General features: G+C 41.4%; 1 protein-coding gene across 9 annotated transcripts in view; it reads left to right on the forward strand.

Annotated features, from left to right (window-relative positions):
• NCOA7 (nuclear receptor coactivator 7) overlaps nucleotides 1-19003 on the forward strand; it is a 100586-nt gene that overhangs the window by 50559 nt on the left and 31024 nt on the right. Inside the window, exon 1 of one of the 9 annotated variants that reach the window (XM_037391388.1) lies at nucleotides 15910-15982. The exons of the other annotated variants lie outside the window; for them this stretch is intronic. The gene's annotated coding sequence lies outside the window, so the exon portion shown is untranslated. Of the gene's footprint in view, nucleotides 1-15909; nucleotides 15983-19003 lie in introns of those variants that run through there. 9 annotated transcript variants of the gene reach the window in all.

A 19003-nucleotide genomic window follows, 5' to 3' on the forward strand; every position in this document is an offset into this window, starting at 1 on the left:
ACTGCTTGTTGTTCTTTCCTGAGGACCAACGGAGATAACACTACTTTCTCCTTATTTTTGCCTCATCTCTTGGCTTACATGGTAATCTGCCTCTTTTAAAGTAATCTGCTTTCAGATTTCCACAGATATGTCTGTCTGGCATCGTGCAGTGCTTGCGTAGGCACCCTGGCTGCTATACCCAGTGGCCAGGGTGCTCTCTTGGAATATGCTGCTTCTTGGAATAATCTAGTTGACCTACCTCTGCAGCTCAGCTGCTTGGTGCACACAGACTTTCTGCAAGAAGTCTGTTTTTGTTGGAAGATGTTGAATTTCTAAGCTTCGATTATTTATTTCTCTCTCCCCCATCCCCCGCTTGTTTTGCTTTATTCTCCCATGTGTTATGGGTTCTAAAACACTTCCACAAACATGAGGCAAGTTGTAGGAACTCAGCAGAGGAAATGTAAAAGCCTGGAAGCACCAGTTTATTGGCTTTAGGACGGGATGCACGTCTCTGGGATAGACCTGTTAGGTGGTTTCCTACTCTCATAGGAGTCCAGGATTCCTGTTAGGAATTGCTAAACTGGGTGAAGATCACCATTTTTGTTTTGACACTGAAACAGGAAAAAATGTGACCTGATGAAAGCTGGCAGTGTAACAATGGTATAAAATGAGGTTGAGACAACACTCTGAATTTCATCCATATATTTATTCCATCATGATATAATGTGTCCTTCTGCCAGATGTGCAGAATATTCCTGGATTCCACTGATTTTGCTTGAAAACTGTAAATGGTCAGCATATATGAGTAATTGGTCTCCATTAAAGAATGCATCATAACAAAAAGTTTGGTTTAGGTGACTTGTCCCACATCACACAGTTACTGTTATTGGCAAAATAAAATCCATTTGACTAGCCTGTTGTTCTGCTCTCTAATCATAAAGCCATCCTTTCTCATTCACTGTATGCTGTTAAATTTCTGCAGCAAGCAAGCGGGAGGTGAGACTAACAAAACCTCCTCTTATTGTAGTTCTTATTTCTGTCCAAAACCAGCAGGAAGTCCTAAATGCCATGAGAGGGAAAATGGTATGTGCCTGTTTAATGCGTATATTGTACATTGAAGAGGAGGTGACACAGTATCTCCCCAGCATCCAAGGGCAGAAATGGGATGCCTTTTTGACTTGTCCTCCCTGCCATCACTTGGACAGGGGGCAATACGGGAGTGGCATGGTATGTGTGCAGTTATCAAGCCTCTGAATGTTCTGGGTAGGTGGCCAAGAACAAATGTTAGTAAATAAAACAGAGAGGGCATAGCAATTTTCATCCCTCATAATGTGATGAGATTTGCCCCAGCTGCCACAGAACTAGCAGAGACAGCTCACATGATCAGCAATACTTTGTTTCAGAGTTGAAAGTTGCTTGCAATACAGTGAAAATAAATAGAGAATTTATATTTAATAAAAAGGTGGGGCTTTTGCTGAAACCATTCTGCATAATATTTTCTAATTGTTAGGTCATTTGCTAAATAGGCTTAATCTGAAGTGGACTTTTCGGTATATACTGAGTTGAAAATTGAAATTTCTTTCTGCTAATGAGTCCTGGTTTTGTCTTCTGTACTACCTGGTAAGGTTACTCAACAGTAGGATGCAGTTGAGGACTTAAGGTGCTAGTCATAAAAAGGTGAGTCCATTTAAAAAAACATAAGGATATCCATGTAAGTTCTCGCTGGTAACTAGTTAACTGTAATTGGCTCTGATCTCTGGGGGCTTGATTTGGTCAGCTTTATTTGTGTAGCAAGGTACACTGTATTCTAAGTTAATCTAAGTGATTTACAAACTGGGCTACTCAGTGTTGTGCTAAAATGCTTGATACACCAGTAAAGAGGAACAGGATCTGAATTTTCCCAAGTTCTGAGACCTTGCTTGTAACCTTTGTGTTTCAGGTTGGCTTCAGACAGCAAAAATGAGAGTGGGCAGAAGGTGGGGTGTAAAGGGAAATAATTTGTTTCTTGCAGAATCAAATTCTCAAAATTAAAGCAGCATAGGAAGAAGTTTATTTGGTTGTGATTGTCTGTGTAGAATAGCAAGGGGTTTGGAATAACTTAATAAGTGTAAACTGGATGTAGTGGGCAGTGGCTGGTTGAGAAGCTTCAGACAGTTGGTATATTGGTGTCAGTTGCTGAAACCCGTGTGGAAAGAATGAGGTGGATGAATGACTGAAAGGCAGCTGGTTTCAGATCGTTATTTTGGAATAAGAGCAAATGATCTGGAATCCCAGTGGTTCAGTGTTAAGGCCACCAGGTTATATTCAAGCTGGGTTGTTAATTGGTGTTCACTAGAAACTGTGTGTGTGCAGAAGGGATGCCTTGTCTGCAGGCAGGAGAATTTGATCTGTGCAGTAAGTACCAGAAATAATGCCGTTAGCACTTAACTTCGAAAAATTTGTGTGGAAATGTCTTAATGCTGCTTGAGCTCCCTGTGTGTGGAATCCTTTTTTAATTCTCATCTAGATAGTTAAGCCTCTGTTTGTTGTAAAACTAAGTGAAAGATACAAATAAACAAAACTTGGTGTTTTGTGTGTAGTCCATAGTATTGCCTATCAACACATTACAAATTGCCTCAAAACCTATATTTAAGACAGAAGACTGAGCTGTTTTTAAGTCTGGTGTTAGACTGAAGTGAAGCTGTATGGAGCTACAAAACCAGATTGTAAACTTGGCCGTTAATAGTACAATAATGTATGATTCAAGTGGGAAGCGAGGGAATTGAAATGGGAAAGGACAGAACATGAAAACTGTGTCCAGTAACATAAACATAAAGAGATTTCTTAACTGTTTTCAGAACAAAAGAGAAATTAACAGTAATTTTAGCTCATTAATGTGATGCTAGATGCTGAATGTGCATTAATTTTATAGTGTGCTTCTAGTCAGCAGGGAGGAGGAAGGGATGTGGAAGGCGAATTGATGTATTTGTGTCCTCTGATGTGATTTTCTGTACTGAAACAGCTAGAAATGAAGGTGAACGTTAGCTTAATAGATGAAATCTCTTATTTAATTGGCAGAGCTGCTTTTCATGTGGAAGTTCCAAGAGTTTATGGATGAACCTTCTTTATCACTAATGTGGCTTTTCTTCAGCAAGCTTTAAAAAGGGTTAATACAAGATTTTTATATTCCTTTAATTTTCAAATAGTCAATCAAGGCTAATTGCATTTGTAAGAATTATGTTGCAGATGTTAAGTAATAGTACCTTGTGAGGCCCTTGAATTTATATTCTAGAACATCAAGGGTTTTAAATTTGGGTGGTATCTCCCTCCAGTAGGGTAACTGAACAAGTGTATTTTGCTCTGAAGGGATCAGTTGCTTGCTGTGTGTGATTTAATGCTTTTATAGGTAGGAGGGAAAAATTGCCCATCACATTTGTACAAAGTTGTAAGAATTATATGCAGTGTAATTTACCGATGCTGAGTTATGTGAGTTGGTTGGTAATTTGAGCACAGACCAAGTACACGTTTTAAACGTAGGTTGTAGAACACAGATTTCCAGGATGAGGGGCCTGTTAAGTCTGAAAAATTAATTGGGGTACTTGATGTGCATATTTACCTGAGCATAAACTTGCAGAACATCACTTTGGAGAAAAAAAAATACTAGTACAAGTGCTTGGAAGGAAGTTTTATGCAAGGGAGTAATGGGAATTACAGTGCAACTGCTGCTGAACCGCTATGTCCAAGCCTGTTGTTGGTGATTTTAGGACGAAGAAGCGCTAAAGGGGCCATGGGAATGACTGTGCTGTTTCAGACTAGGGCCCATTTAGTGCAGCATTTGTTCTCCCACAAAGGCCACACCTGGATGTCTGGGGAAAATTAAGAATACAGTGAATTTTTAAAATTATCCACACTAATGTTCTCCGCTTCTCTGATGATTTTCAGCTGTTGGGGATCTTTTGAGCTGCTTGTAGTTTGTGCATTTAGAGAGTGTTCTTCCGTATGCTTACCTCGTCTCTCCCTGGGCCTGTGTATATTTCTACAGTATCTTTTGGTAAAGAGTGCACAGGTTTCTACCATTTCCAGGAAGAGCAGTCTTGCTCCTGCTGGCTTTGTTAGGTGGCCACTGGTTCTCGTAGAAGAAACTGAACAGTCAATCCCTACCACCATCTCCAAGCTTCCTTTGTTTTGGTTTTGGGTTTTTTTTGTTTGTTTTGGGGTGGGTTTTTTTGACTCTTCTCTATAAAATACCCCTCTCCCATAATTTCCTTTCCAGGCTGAAGAACTTCAGCATTCCTTATATGTAAGTTGTTTCATGGCTTTGCTTGTCCTTGTTAACCTCTGAACCTCTAGGACCCAGGATGCTGGGACAAGGGATGTTTTTGCTCTTAACGCAGTTTCTCTGACTAGATTTACTGTGACTTCTGTTTAGCATGGCTTGGGGAGGAAGCAAGTTTTTGGGGACTAGAGGGAGTTGAGAGAGACATCTTCAGTTATAACTGCTCTTGAGGGGGAAAAAAAAACCCCAGAGCTTTATCCTAAATTACTTGTGTAAGCAATTGAAATATAACAAGGAGTTTTGTCAGGCTGAGCAGCTAGGAGATGGAGAGAAAAAGTGGAGATTAGAAATCAGGGATACCTTTTTAACAGTGGCAGTAATTATTTAGGTAGAAAATTAAAAAGTGAAGTTTCTGTCACTGGGGAAAAAATACCAGGGTTTTATGTTTTTCTAACTTAAAGTAATATTTGAGATGGTGATTTCTTGTGATCTATTCTTCAAAGGTCAGGCTAGGGGATGACATGACTGGTGTTTGACCAGATAAAACTGATCTCACTGCTGAAAAACCAGATGCATTTCCAAGGGCTGTCTGTTTTCCCAGGGCCTGAATTTTCAGGAGGAGTGAGCACTTAACATTCTTAATTATATTTAAATGCAGATGCATGTAACATCTCTAAAAAGTGGCCCCCGGAGGAAGGGAGGAAAGCTGTGGAGCAGTTGGTCAGGTAGCACGTGGCACACAGAAGGGGAAAGGGAAACCTGTTGGGAGAATTAACGAAGAGAGTTGCCGTATTTCTGCCAGGGGTAATGAAGGGAAATATGTCTGTGTGGTTAGCAAGTCCTTCACTTCCAGGATCCACTGGCTCGTCATGTTTGGTGTAGTCTGAACTTTCACAGGTTGTGCCAGCAGCCTGTCGGGTCTTGTGCTTGCTGAGCACGGGTGCCCTGCTCAGAGTGCCTGCAGGTGATATGCAGCTCTTCAGAGGTGATTTTGGTAATGTGCCTTGTCTTGAGGGAGAGGGTTTAACTGTCTTTATAGGTTTTTATCTTTGATATTCCCTGGGAGGACTGTCAACCAGGCAGACTGGATCCATTGCCCATTCCCCCTCCCCAGGTTTCTAGGACCTGTGCCCTGGGTGCCTGTGGAGCAGTGCTCTGCAGCACCCAGGTGTATCTGTGCTGTAGTCTATTCTTCTGGGCCCCTGCCCAGTGACTGCCTCTAGCTCTCTGGGAGTTTCTACCCACAGGGAAGGGGCAGAATATTTCCATTGTAGTTTCAGACATGAGGTTTACATTTCTAAGGTTTTTATCTCTTTAAGGCAGGAATATTCATAAGCCAAGTACATAAGGAGCACAAGATAATGTGTTTGAAATCATAATATTGCAGATCTTTTGGTCTCCAAGCAGAGGTGTGAGGGAGTCGTTCTCAGAGAATCTGCATGACTCAAGCCTGCTATCCTCAAGGCAGGCTTTTAATTTCTCTTCTTCCCATATTGTGCTTGAAAGATACTGTTGGAAGTTAACCTAAACACTCTGAAAAGCAGAATTCCTTTCATGTGCATTTAAACAATAATACAAAATTAAGCCAGATCTTTTTTTATTTTGTAACACTTTAGCTCCCACCTTTCCACACTGATGTTTCCTCGTGTCTCATCAGTCTGTTGTGACGTTTGTGTTGAGACTCATCAGGCCGTGCTTGGGATCACTAGCGTGTATAAACTGTTGCTCTTTTCCATAGCTTCTGAGATCTGTGTGATGAGGTGCTGGCAGTCAGCAACACATCAGATGCTGATGTCATCTCCCTACATGAAATTAGGGTACGTGTCTTTGTGAATCCGTCTATATTTTTAACTTAGGATCTCGTAATCACCAACCGATAGACAAGGCACGTGATTGGAAGAGATGTTGTCCTGGTCAACTTATATGGCACAGCTTTCCCAGGCAAGCTGCTGTGTGTTCAGGCAGCGAAATGAATGAAGGAAAACAGCATGTGTAGTGTTAACGGTTTTCTAAAATGTGTGTGTCTTCTTTTGTGATCCCTAAGTATTCCTTCCCTCAGCCCTGCTGTGTTGCCAGAATGATTTTCCTCACTCTGGTATTGTCTTTGAGTCCTTGATGTAGTGGATAGTCAGAAATTCTATGGTGGTACTTTTGTGATAGGTGCATTTAGGTACTGGCACTTACCTGACCAGGATTCACAGATTATACTATCAGACCACAGGAAGACCAGCAGGCAGCTTCTTGTCCACCCATCTCCAAGCTGTTCCTGAGCCTACTTTACACCCAAAAAAATCACTGAACCTTCTTTTTCTGCTTCCCCTCATCTCTTGAAATAGTCACCAACCCTTTTTACCTCCACCTTTGTATAAGAAACCTGGAACTACCTCTGTCACCATATCCCTCCTAGAGTGCACTTTCTTAAACAGTTTAAACCAATCTAAGGTGTCCACACTGCTGCTAAAAGAGGATGTATTGCTGCCTGTTCTTCTCCTGAGGGGTGATCCTGGGTGGTCCCAGTCCTGGCCTTCAGCCATCACTAGCCCAGAGAATCAGGAGCTGCATTCCCTAGGCTGGCATCTAGAAACCTTAGCTAGTGCAGGGCTGGTGACAGGAACCTGTGGAGGAAGACGTCCCTTTTGGCAACAGCTTCGTTGTAGGTTGGTTTAAGCTGCCCGCAGAGCTGTGCCCAAATCCACTGCTGCTCCAGAGAGATTAATGTTGAGTCTGTTTTCAGGGGGAGCTGTACAAGCCCTGTGCATTAAGCCTTTGTCACTGTCAAGGTAAGTTCCTTGAAGAAATTAGATGTGAGAAAGGGTTGATTTTTTTAAGGATTACTTAGTCTGTAAAGTGTATCTGCTGTGTTTTTTGCTTTTAAAAAAAAAAAACACCAAAAAACCAAACCAAGAAAAAACTCCAAACAACCCCCAAAACCCCAAACAATGTGCAGTTTATATGTTGGGGATTTTTAGTTTTCCTAGTGGAAGTCTTTGCTTTTTCTCTTTCCCACCATTTTGTTTATTAATTTAACCTGAATGAACTCCATCCAGTAGAGGCCTGAGAAAGGCCGCATGAAGGCTTTCCTTCCTGTACCTGGATTATCTTCAGTAACTGAAAACAGGATATACAATTTGCATAAGAATTGAGTTCCTGACCACACAGATACCAAGTGTCTGAACAGCTCATCCGGGCAAGCTGACAGAAAATAAGAACAACCTTATCTATCTGATCTAAGGATGCATGTGGCTTTCTTGCAGTTCCCAGTAACACAGCATATTTCTGTAGTGCATTCAAAGATTCACATACTTCAGCTGTGCTGTACAGTTTGATCCAGTTTATGAGTTGATAGCACAAATACCAGCATGGGCTGTAATCTGCAGGTGACCAACTTAGCCAGAAAAGCTCTTTTACATGTAGTGAAGAATAAGAGAAAATTTTGTCCAAGGCAGCACTTACCAGATACTTTGTTATTGTCTTTATCAAATGGAAAATGTAGAGGTTTTTTCCCCCCTCATGTTAAAGAAAATCAGGGAAAGTAGTTTGTTCTTTTTTTCATGTAATTAATCTTGTTACTTTTTGGGGTGTAGACTTTTCTTTAAAGTTCATGGTCACTGTTGCAATGTCGTAAGGCAGCTAAGACCTCCCCCCCCCCCACTGGCTGATAAGTCTGGCAAAACACAAAATTCATTTTGTCCTGCAACTCCACCTGGCTTTATCAGAGCACCCAAGAGGGCCTGACTTTCTACACAAATACACAAGAGCAGGATATTTTAGAGATAGACTGTCAAACAGGGAGCTTGGGGTAGATTGAGTGGTCTTGAACTAGAAAATGGAAGAAGTGACAATAGACAGTATGAACAGCTTCTAATCTTGAGTTTGTGCATTTCTTTTGTAAGACTAAAGCCAAACTCTGCAGAGAGAGTTGCTGGATGCTGAGTCTGTGGATTGTCTTAACGCAAGTTGCTATTTCTGTGAAAGGTTGGCTTAACATTGTGTATTTGTGTAGTGCTAATCATGGTAATGGGGAGCTAGACCACATTGTTGCCAGACAGCCTGGAGGATATAATAATGCAGTTTTGGAGTTCTTGTTGTGTACATATCCAGTGTACCCAGCAAGCTAGTAGCAGCACATGCTGAAGTTTCTATTGCTGCATCTTTGCTTTGTAAGTCACACCTCTGAGGTTAAAGATAGCATGTGTACCTGCATGGTGTGTAGTTATTTCCTTGATAGCTGTGGACCTCATGGATAGTAGCTATTTAATCTGCCCTTAGGTAGTAGACATCCACTGCTTGCTTGCAGGCTGTCTTTTGTGTGGCTGATAAATATGGTTCATAAACTTTTGCTGTGAAGGAGGTTAAAGCACTTAGCTGAAGATGTGGTATTTGGCTGCTGATAACAGTTAATCCAAGGTGGAGCTGATGTGAAGTAGAACTTTGCTCTGTCTTGTAGACAGAACAATGTGCTCCCGTGTCCTTGTCACATAGGCCATTGGAGGCTGGTAAAGTAGCAGTGAGGGGAGACTGCTATTACTGGTAAATGAAAAGTAGGTCAGGAAGAGTACATGGTTTTGACGGCACCATGAATTAGTTATGCAGGGCGCATGGGAACAGGCTCCTGTCTCAGAAATGATGATCACTTCCTGTTGTTACAGGCATGTCAGTATTTCACTGTGACTATCCAGGCCAGAATCAATATATGGTTACAAGTACTTCCACAGTAAGCATAGTTTGATAATGTATGCAAAATGCAGGGCAGCACTTGCAAATATTTTCCCATCTGAAATTTTCTGTGGATTTCCTTTTGAATGCCACACTTAAAGCTTTGTGTAACAAGATCTCTTTTTGTTTCACCACTGCTTTGTCTATGTGCAGGAGTGTGCAGAAGGACACCTGGTTGTGGAATGGAAGGCTAAAATTATCACACATGTCTTAGTTCCCACTGATGCCATCTGGATATGAAAGACAATCTTCAGAAAAACAGTTGTGATAACATATATCAGACACAGGACTGATAATGAAGAGAGAAAACAATTAATTGCCTTTTCCTAAAGGGAAGGATAGGGTTAGGACCTGAATCTACCACCCAGCTGCTTCAGCTGTGATGGGGCTGGTTTTTTTCAGACACCCCTACCCTTCCTCATTCCCATTTTTCCTCATTCTCTCCCCACCCCATCCCTTCCTTCCCTTCCTCATCCTCAGTGCTGACACCGAGCTTGGTTAAATGCTGTCTTGCCCTGAGAGGATTGGGCTGGGATGACATTTAATAGATTTGTGTAGGATGAGCAGAAACTAAAGCTAGGAAATTAGCTTGCTGTTTTAAAGAATAACCCAAAAAATTAAGCTCCCCAGAAGTGAGAAACTGAAAACTTGGTTTTATGCAGTAACATGGATAGATCCAAATTGTACACTGTGGCATTCTGAAATAGTGTTGCTGAGCTTAAAACTTCGTGTATGAGTGTGATTCATGGTGAACAGCACTCTGTAAAATGTATGAAAAGGTAAATGGAGCAAGATTAACTCTACTGTTAGGACATATAACTTGCAATTCCATAATGCTTATATTACTGGTTTATTCATGGTACTAGAGGGGCTGCTTGTACCTTGGGTGTTTTTCTTTTGCTATAAGTAACAGTCGTATAATTCTTTAGAGATAACAATTGTTGTATAATTCCTTATAGACACTAAACTGGTCAAGCTCCATTTTAAAACTGATGAGGGCTTCCTTCCCTCTTATATCTACTATTCCTTCTTACTGCTTTCTTGTCAACCAACTTATTTGTTGCTAAAACTTACTGATTTTATGTCATCTTAATCTTTCTGGTTTTCCCCCTTGTTCTTTAAGAGTAATAAGTAGGTTTCATATGTCTGAAATGGTTTTCTTCTTAAATTTCTTCCTTAAAGTGGCCCAGGCTAGATTTAGGCTATGCCCACATGTCTGGTGACTATAGTTTTCTTAGGCAATAGTTTCAAAGTACAGCTGAGTGCTATGAAGGTGTTCTACAATGTGAATTAACACCTTGGTGCCACTCAGTGGGGAGGTCTCGTGCTTCCTCCCCTTCCTCAGAACTACATTTTTTTTTTAATCACTCTGAACTGGCACTGGCATTTATCTGACCACAAGGTAAGATGAGTCAATTCACAAGATGAGCAAAGAAAAAAATTACTATTTTAATCAAATGAGTACTCTTTCTGTGGGATCAGATGAGAGCCAGAGTCCAAGGTAGAAAGAGATGCAAGGAGAGAACAGCTCCTCTTCTCATAGGAGCTATTGATTTGGCTTGTGAAATCATACCCTTGTGTCTGCCTTGAAGAAGAATCAGGTGTCACTTTCACTGCTCAAATAAGGTGAGATTGAAAGAACTCTGAGCACAAAAGCCGTATATTTCTTTGTGGTCTAACTTTATGAATCTTCTGAAACTTCAGTCCTGGATATCTTTGTATAATTGTACTGCATTGCACACAAACTCTTTTTTTCTGCCTTAAGCAAGGTACACTTAAAAGTAAGCTACCAAACTGATTTTCTAGGCCACTGCACCTTTACTGAAGCCAGTTCAGTAGCTGTGTGGTTTTTCTTCCTATTGCATCCTCTAAACTTGAATTAAATGATTCTTAACACATGATTCTTTCATTTTCTTTTAAGTATTTGCATATGGGGGAGTTTTGTTCATCCTGTAAGCACTTTCCTCTACATAAGCAGTATTGACTCTGCTTTTGAGCTCAAGGTGTTGGATGGTTACTTTTATGCTCTAAATACCCTCTAATTTAAGAGCTGTTCACATTTTTTTCCCTGTTCTCCAAAGTATTCTCCTTTTGTGTAAGGAAAATTACTTTACCCACTTTAGGGTTTTAATTCCTGTACCGCTTTTATCTCTGCCTTTCATTTGTATAGCTGCCTTGAACAAATATAAATTTGGGAATGATAGATCTCCTATAAATTTAAACATACTAACTTGATTTATAATATGAAGTAGGACTACCTCTGCAGTGAAGTTCTTTGCCCAGCTGCCATCATACAGTTTTGTTCAAGTCGGAGGTCTTGTACAGCTTGTGCTGAACTGCAGGCATCTGAGCAGTCCCTTTTGGTCTTGACGCTACTTTGTACCTGTGTTTTGACAAACACTTCATAGTATTACAGTATGGCAGCGTGAACTGTCAATTCCAATAAATTAAGGAATAAAACTTAAAATGCGATCTTTGAGGAGTGCAGTTACTTCAGGGCCCTAAATAGCTCTTGGAAAACCTGACCCCGGCACTTATGCAAATCTACCCAAAATGAAGCAGCGATTGGTTCTTACTTGGCAAAGCCAGGTATGGTTTAATAACACAATTAACAACTGTTAGTTTTTTGCTCAGTGTCGTTATGTATTTCACCCTTGTGTAAGGACATGTTCAGTTGTGTCTGCAAGAACTTTGCTTCCAGAAGCATTCCAGTTGCATGATGGAGACTTGGTTTAAAACTTCAAAATGCGACTAGCAGAAATGAGATTGTTCTGTCTTGTTTTTCTTTCACATCTTGAAACATGAACCACTGTATCCTTTGTAGAGATGCTTGGGATAATTATACTTCTGTACATTACATTTCCTAGGGAGATATGTTATTTCTTGAAATCTAACCAGCTCTTTTAAAACAGTCTCAGTGTGTTACAGTTCTGCCTCAATCCCAAAAGGGAATGTGATCTTTGTTTTGATCCACAGACAGCTGAAGGTGTTTGCTCATGCACCCAGTCTATCTTAGAGAGGCTTAGGACACAAAACATTTGCAGCGTGTAGGACATTTTCCCCAGCACAAAAGAAAAGTGTGTGTAACCAGTTTACTCAAGGGTAAAGACAGATACTCATGATCATTGCAGCTGAGAGCTATTCTCCGATCCAGCTGATATGTATCTTAACTTGTTTCAAATTATTTAGCAGCAAAGCCTGATGCTTGTCAGACGTGAAAAGCATGTTCAGGGTCCCAAAGGCTTCTCTGACTTTTCCACCTGTATTCATTGCTCTATCAGAAACCTGTTAGCTTGTTTTGCTTCTTTTTGGCTACAAGGACCCCTCACCCCCTATCTTCATGTTTTCTCCTTTCTTCTTCCCCGTGACTCCAAATATTCACATTGCAAATAGGCTGTTTTGCACCTGGAATAAGGTGGGAGAGAACTCCCTGGGAGTCACTTCCCTTTTCCCAGGGTAAGTTTCACGGGAGCTGGAGGCAGAGGCTGTCCTGCCCATCAGCTTCCCCTGTTAGCAGAAGACTGGTTGTGCAGTCTCCATCAACAAAGCATATATGCATCTAGAATGGCTTTCTCTACAGGCTTGCTGCGCTTTGGCAATCACCATGACCTGTTTCTGAAGTACTGGTCTCTACCCACAGAAGTGTCTGTTGTCTCTCTGATACAAGGTTATCGGTTGATCTGAATCCTTCCTGTGTCTTCAGACAGCACATAGAGTGAAAGCCAGGAGCCCTCCACCTCTGCCTTTACTGGATATCCTCAGCACATCCTCCCTCCCTGCTCACAGCACTTTGCATCCTCTCCTTTAAACTTCCCTTCTGACTGAAACATTCAACATAAAAAGTTTTGTAGTCATCCCTCTTCAGTGCTTCTTTCTGGGTGCCCAGTGACACACCACTTCAGCAATACTTCAGTTTCAGTACGTTTTAGCTGCTGCTGTATCGTTTTCTGGCTGAGGCTTAGAGCTAAAGCACTGGGCCGTTTGCTGCATCTCACTGTTTCTTTAAAATAACATGTCAAACTTTCCTCTTGATGGTTGAAGTATATGAACTACTTCCCTCCGATGTTGAGTGTGTGTGTGTGGGGGTTGATTTGGCTTTTTCTTTTTTTCCCCTTTCCTAAGCCTCAGTGGACTTTCAAACTAGATCTTTTGTCTTCTCACTTGTCAACCATGCTGGTTCTCACAAAGGAAACTTTGAATGCAGTGGTGCACATCTTGCCATCTTAAACATGAGAGCTGCTTAGCAGTCTGCAGCTTGGCACTCTTGGTAACAGTGCTCACCCTCCCTGTGCTGTTCGTGCAAGGCTTATGTCATCTGCTCAGTGCCCACCTTGTACAAGTGCCAGCAAAAAAGTGGCAGTGATGCTGCCCTGGACAATATCTCCTTGCTCCTGGTGGGAAGAACCCTGCTGCAGGGAGGCCCTTCGCCCTCACTCAGCTGGAGGGCTTTCTAGGTGTGCAGGCATCTCTGCATGGCCCATTGCCCAAAAAAAACTCATTGCCCAAGTGTGGGTGCTGTCTTGTCTTCCGGGCCTACGCATGGCTGCAGGGAAGGGTGGCAGTGGGTCCTCCATTGCTCTGTGGTGGGAAGGGGTTGCGTCATGTTCTAGTGCAGCATATTGAGGTGGTAATGAACTGTAAAACATGTAACATGTAGCATCACTTTGTGCCTCTGCAAAGGAGCTAAAGCCACATTTTGGGGAGGAAGGAGTAAATAAAGAAGGAATTTAAATTTCTTGAAAAAATTTGCAGTTTTTCATGTAGAAGCTGCAGTATATGAATATTGCATTAATATCAATAGTCAGATTCTTATTTAAATGTGCCTTAAAATACCTTCTCCATTTATAGCAGAAGGAATTACTACCTTTTTTATATTAGTTCTTTGAGCTCCTTGTCATTTTTGTTGGGGCCCTGTATTTTTGGTGATCTTGATATTCCTTTTAAAGACTTGCTTGAAAAATTACTAGTGGAGAATCACAATCAATTTCTATTGAGAGCAGAGAGAAGTTGTTCAAGGCATAGATATTTCGGGATCATGTGCCTGGATTTGTATTGATAAGGAAATTGCTATTTTCCTATGGCAGGAGAGTTTTCACTGAGGGAGCACAAGTGTGGTTGTGATGGGTGACAGCTGCCGCCTTGTTTCAAGTGACTTCAGCAGTAGGAAATGAGGAAGCCAAATGTTAATATGATTCAGTAGAGGAAAAATATGCAGAAGTAAAGGTGAGGGCTTCGCAGGAGGCTGTGGCAATAGGGGGAAGCAGAACAGGGAAACAGACACCTGAGATGGTGGGGTGTTGTGGGGTGGGGCTTCTTTTGTTTTGTTTGGGGTTTGGTTTTTTTCTTCTCCTCTTTTAACATGGTAGCAGTCCACTACGCAAATCTGAGCAGGGAATGTTTCTAACTTGTTCCCTTTTTCACAGGGAGATAGGTCTGATCAGGTAGGCAAAAAAACTTTCTATGATGTGCATCACAACTGATGCAGCTGGCTAAAGGAGGGAATGGGGCTGGGATAACATCTCTTCATGGAAGGCTGCTGCAGCCTCTGGGAAGTGCTGGAATGTCAGAATAGATGGAGGGTGTCCCAAAACAGGGATCTGGCCCCTGTGGTGGTGGGGTTCACCCACCAGGTGAACAGGAGCTGAAAGAAGGACTTTTTATTTAAAAGTAATAATTTTAATGTGAACACTGTTCAGTTCACTTTGAGAGCCATGAGAAGAGGCAGAAAGCTGCTTATGGAGGCATGATTAAATCATCCTACACACAACTCTGTACGTAACAGCATTGCTGAAATTTATTAAAGTGTCAGTCTAGAAAGCAGAAACAGAAAAAATTGTTTGGATAAACTGATTTGTCTTCCTCCTCTACAAGCCCAAGCAGGACTTTCATATTCTTGAGGTCTCTCTGTCTCTCTAGAATGACATAAGTGATACTTGCTGTACTCTGTCTCTGCCAAGATAGTTGGTATCGTGTCTCATTTACTGATAAGGGAACTACCTCAGGAAGCCTTGTTTGTTTAATTTCTTATCAGTACTCTGATTAGGTTACTCCAAGTGATAATTCTCCCCTGAATTTATTGTGTTTCAGATTCTTGTAAGCTACCTTCAGGTTTTCACTCCTTGGTCCTGGGGCTTGGCTAGACTGTAGTAATATAGTTTTATTTCTTCTAACAAATCTGTCATAAAGACCTAGGACTGGATTGCCTTAAAAAAGCGGTGATGTATGCAGCAATGTGGAAAAATATGGCTAGTATCTTACAGTTTTAAGGAAACTGTCATTATGTCATTGCACAAATTACTGGGTTTTCATATCTTAAAATCTGCATTTGGTTTTTCTTCCTCCATCTCAAAAAAGGTATCTTAGGAGAAGAAAAACTAATAAGAAAGATAACCTGTGAGATCAGAGAAATAGAAAAAAAGTGTAGAGTATGCTAGTATTAGTCAACCTGAAAAAGTGAACTAACTAAGGGAAGATGCTGGTAATCTGTGACATCTTGAACGGTATGCAGAAGGTGAATAAAGACTATTTATTTGCTCACCCTTAAAATAATATTAATTACTTGATTAATTTCACTGAGCATCCTAAAGTGCAAGAAAGGAATCAGAACTTTATTTGCACATCATGGTACTGTGGGCTTCATTGGCATAGGACCGGTGTGGAGATCTTGAAGAAACTGGGCAGTTTAGTGGATGTTGCTTCTCTACCCTGGGAAATTCATGATTTCTAGAAGCCAAGGGGGCTAGTCAGGGGAAAGATTTCTTTATTTACATGCCACCTAAGTCTTTGGTAAGGCAAAGGTTAATGAGTAAAATGGACTTTTGGCCCAAGTATGCCATTACCTCTGTTCTCTCAGGCTACTAAGTTTGTTTAACTGCTGTTGGAATTGGTCAGTCCTTTGGCCCCTTCTTTTATTTCAACATTCCTGCTAATGTTAACAGACATCAGCCTAACTGATGGCTCGGAAACTGTCAGGCAGGCTCAGCTGTCACTGTCTGCACTGCAAAACCTCACACTGATTTCGGCTGGCAACAGGTTAGTCTGTAACATTGGTGGGGATTGATACTGTCTTGCAGTGGCATGTCATACGTCAGTGTGAGCAGCCCAGGATTCTGTTGATGCTTCTTGACCTATTCTATATTTATACAGCTATTTACTGAGTTGCAGAGGTGTAATTCTCCTATCATGTGTAAAGGTCTTTTGGGTGATAAACTGATTGACATCTTTGACATACTCCTTCAATAATTGCTTTCAAAATCATTACTAGGTAACTGGTTTTCTGTGAGGTTTCCCATAGCATTGCAAAATTCAATATGAACAGTCTGCTAGGAAGCTGAATTAGGTATAAATATATCAATAAGGGCAGAAAAATTTCCATTCTAGACCTATCTATTTTTAATAGGCCTGTATTTTCTTGCCTGTTCTCACTTGGCATTCTTCTTCTCATTGTTCATTAATTTTCCTATTTTTACCTAATTCTTATTTTACATGTTTCCTCAAATCACAGAGAAGTTTAGTCCACCCACTCTGTCTTTTTCCTAAAAATATAGTGTGATCAAATTTGCATTAACACCTAGTCAGTTTTCATAGTTGTACGATCCCATCTTCAGTGTACATGCAGTGGAGGAAAACATGGGAGACAGAGCCATGAGTCATTTCACCGCTAAGCAAATGTCCAAGATCAAAAAGTAGCCAGTGGCATTTATTTTTAAAGATGGAAAAACTGCATCTCTCCAAGGCTAGTTCTGTCTGAAATAAATGTGGTTACTGAGGACTCTGTCATACCTGCGTGTGCTCTGGATGCCTTTGGGACTACTACTAGAGCTAGCTGCCTTCAGATCATGTCAGAAAATGTTTGATTTCCTGAAGGTGAAATTAGAGAGGATGAGGGACCTGGAGAAATGGTATATTGTGGTGTTTTGCTTGCTTTGCCAGGTTTTCCACCCCCTGTGCTGTAGCTATCCATGTAGAGCATAATTTGTGACCTTGGCCTCGATACGTGTACAGTAAGTGGGCTTAGCAGTACTTGAAAAAATTTATTGGATTCATTGGAATTTTTGACTCTGAAGGTCTGATTTTTTTTTTTTAATTTATGGTTTTAATTGTGCATATAAAGACACAAAATCATAGACTAGTTAAGATTTTCCACTATTTAAAGTGATATGATGTGGTTTGTAATTGCCAAAGCCTGCCAAGTAATTATGCTCAGTGTAAAGATGGTGTCCAGAACCCCTTGTTGGTGGGATTTAAAAAAAATTAAATAAAGGGGAGTGGTGGTAGTGTAGCAAAAAGTATCCTAACACAAAGTAACAGTTTTGGTTTCAGAAGACAGTAGGTTCACAGACTGCTTCTTCTAGCCTGTAGCTAATGCTATGCAACATACATTATCGCACATAGATGTGAAAGAAAAGCAAGCTGTCTAATTGTTTGGCTTATTTAGGGTTTATTAACTGTTCTTGGCAAAAGGAGGACTATATTATGTTTAATTGAAACTCAGCTTGTCCTTTGAACTTTTTCTCTTTTACTTGTCCGTACAGTTTTGTGTTTTCAACTATGTGTGAGTATCTACCTCACTCTTCTGTATTGCACCATGGTTGTGTTGAAGACCCTACTAAACAGATCCACAGTCCTGGCAGCCAAGAACTAGAGCATATTATATGCCTCCTTGCAACACAGTATTTCAAGTTACAACTTTTCACTCAATAGTATTTTTTAATGTCAAAGCTTTGTAGTCAATGCAAGTAGGAGAACCTGAAAAATACAGTGTATTTGGGGGAAGGGGGGGGGGAGGTTTGAGAGGAACACCCCTTCCCAGGTAGGAAGCCATAAAGAAGAAAGTTGTCTGTATTGCTAGAGTACTTTGTAGTTGTCTTGTGCCACAGTAGCATAGTGGTTGCTGCCATGGTCATCTCCCAGTCACCATCCCACTTACAAACACTAAGCTTTGGAACAAAAATGTTTAGCTACTACCAAATATCGTAAGTTATGCAAGGAAGCTGCTTTTATTACATAATGTTATTCCTCCCATCCATGCATAGACTTACACTTTCTCACATTCAGCAAGTACAAAATCTAACTCCGCGTTTCTCTGTGCAACTTTATTTTTATTCCCCCACACTACACCAGGATCTACTGATGCACATCTAGTCAGTATGGAATAATTGTTCTTAACTGTTTCCAACCTCATGTGCTGTTTCAGAGCTAAGCAAGAGTTAACATATCTGAAAATTTGTCTACGTTTTCCAGCTAGACCAAATGATTTACTAGATGAAGTGGCAATCATTCACAAGTGGTGTTCCCCAGGGCTCAGCACTGGGGCCAGTTCTGTTTAACATCTTTATCAATGATCTGTATGAGGGAATTGAGTGCATCCTCAGTAAGTTTGCAGATGACACCAAGTTGGGGTGGAGTGTTGATCTGCCTGATGGCTGGAAGGCTCTGCAGAGGGATCTGGACAGGCTGGACCGATGGGCTGAGGCCAATTGTGTGAGGTTCAACAAGGAGAAGTGCCAGGCCCTGCACTTGGGTCACAACAACCCCACGCAGCGCTACAGGCTTGGGGAAGGGTGGCTGGAAAGCTGCCTGGTGGAAAAGGACCTGGGGTGCTGGTTGACAGAGCTGAACATAAGCCAGTAGTGTGCTCAGGTGGCCAAGAAGGCCAACAGCATCCTGGCTTGTATCCAAAACAGTGTGGCCAGCAGGACTAGGGCAGTGATGATCCCTCTGTACTTGGCACTGGTGAGGCCACATTTTGGGTACTGTGTTCAGTCTTGGGCCCCTCACTGCAAGAGGGATGTAGGGGTGCTGGAGCATCTCCAGAGAAAGACAGTGAAGCTGGTGAAGGGTCTGGAGCACAAGTGTTATGAGGAGCAGCTGAGGGAACTGGGGTGATTTAGCCTGGAGAGGAGGCGACTCAGGTGGGACCTTATTGCTCTCTACAGTTACCTGAAAGGAGGCTGTAGGCAGGTGGAAGTAGGTTTCATCTCCCAGGTAACAAGCAACAGGACAAGAGGAAACAGCCTCAAGTTACACCAGGGGAGGCTTAGATCAGATATT

This window comes from Falco rusticolus, chromosome 6, assembly GCF_015220075.1.
Source record: "Falco rusticolus isolate bFalRus1 chromosome 6, bFalRus1.pri, whole genome shotgun sequence".
Classification (NCBI taxonomy): Eukaryota; Metazoa; Chordata; class Aves; order Falconiformes; family Falconidae; genus Falco; species Falco rusticolus.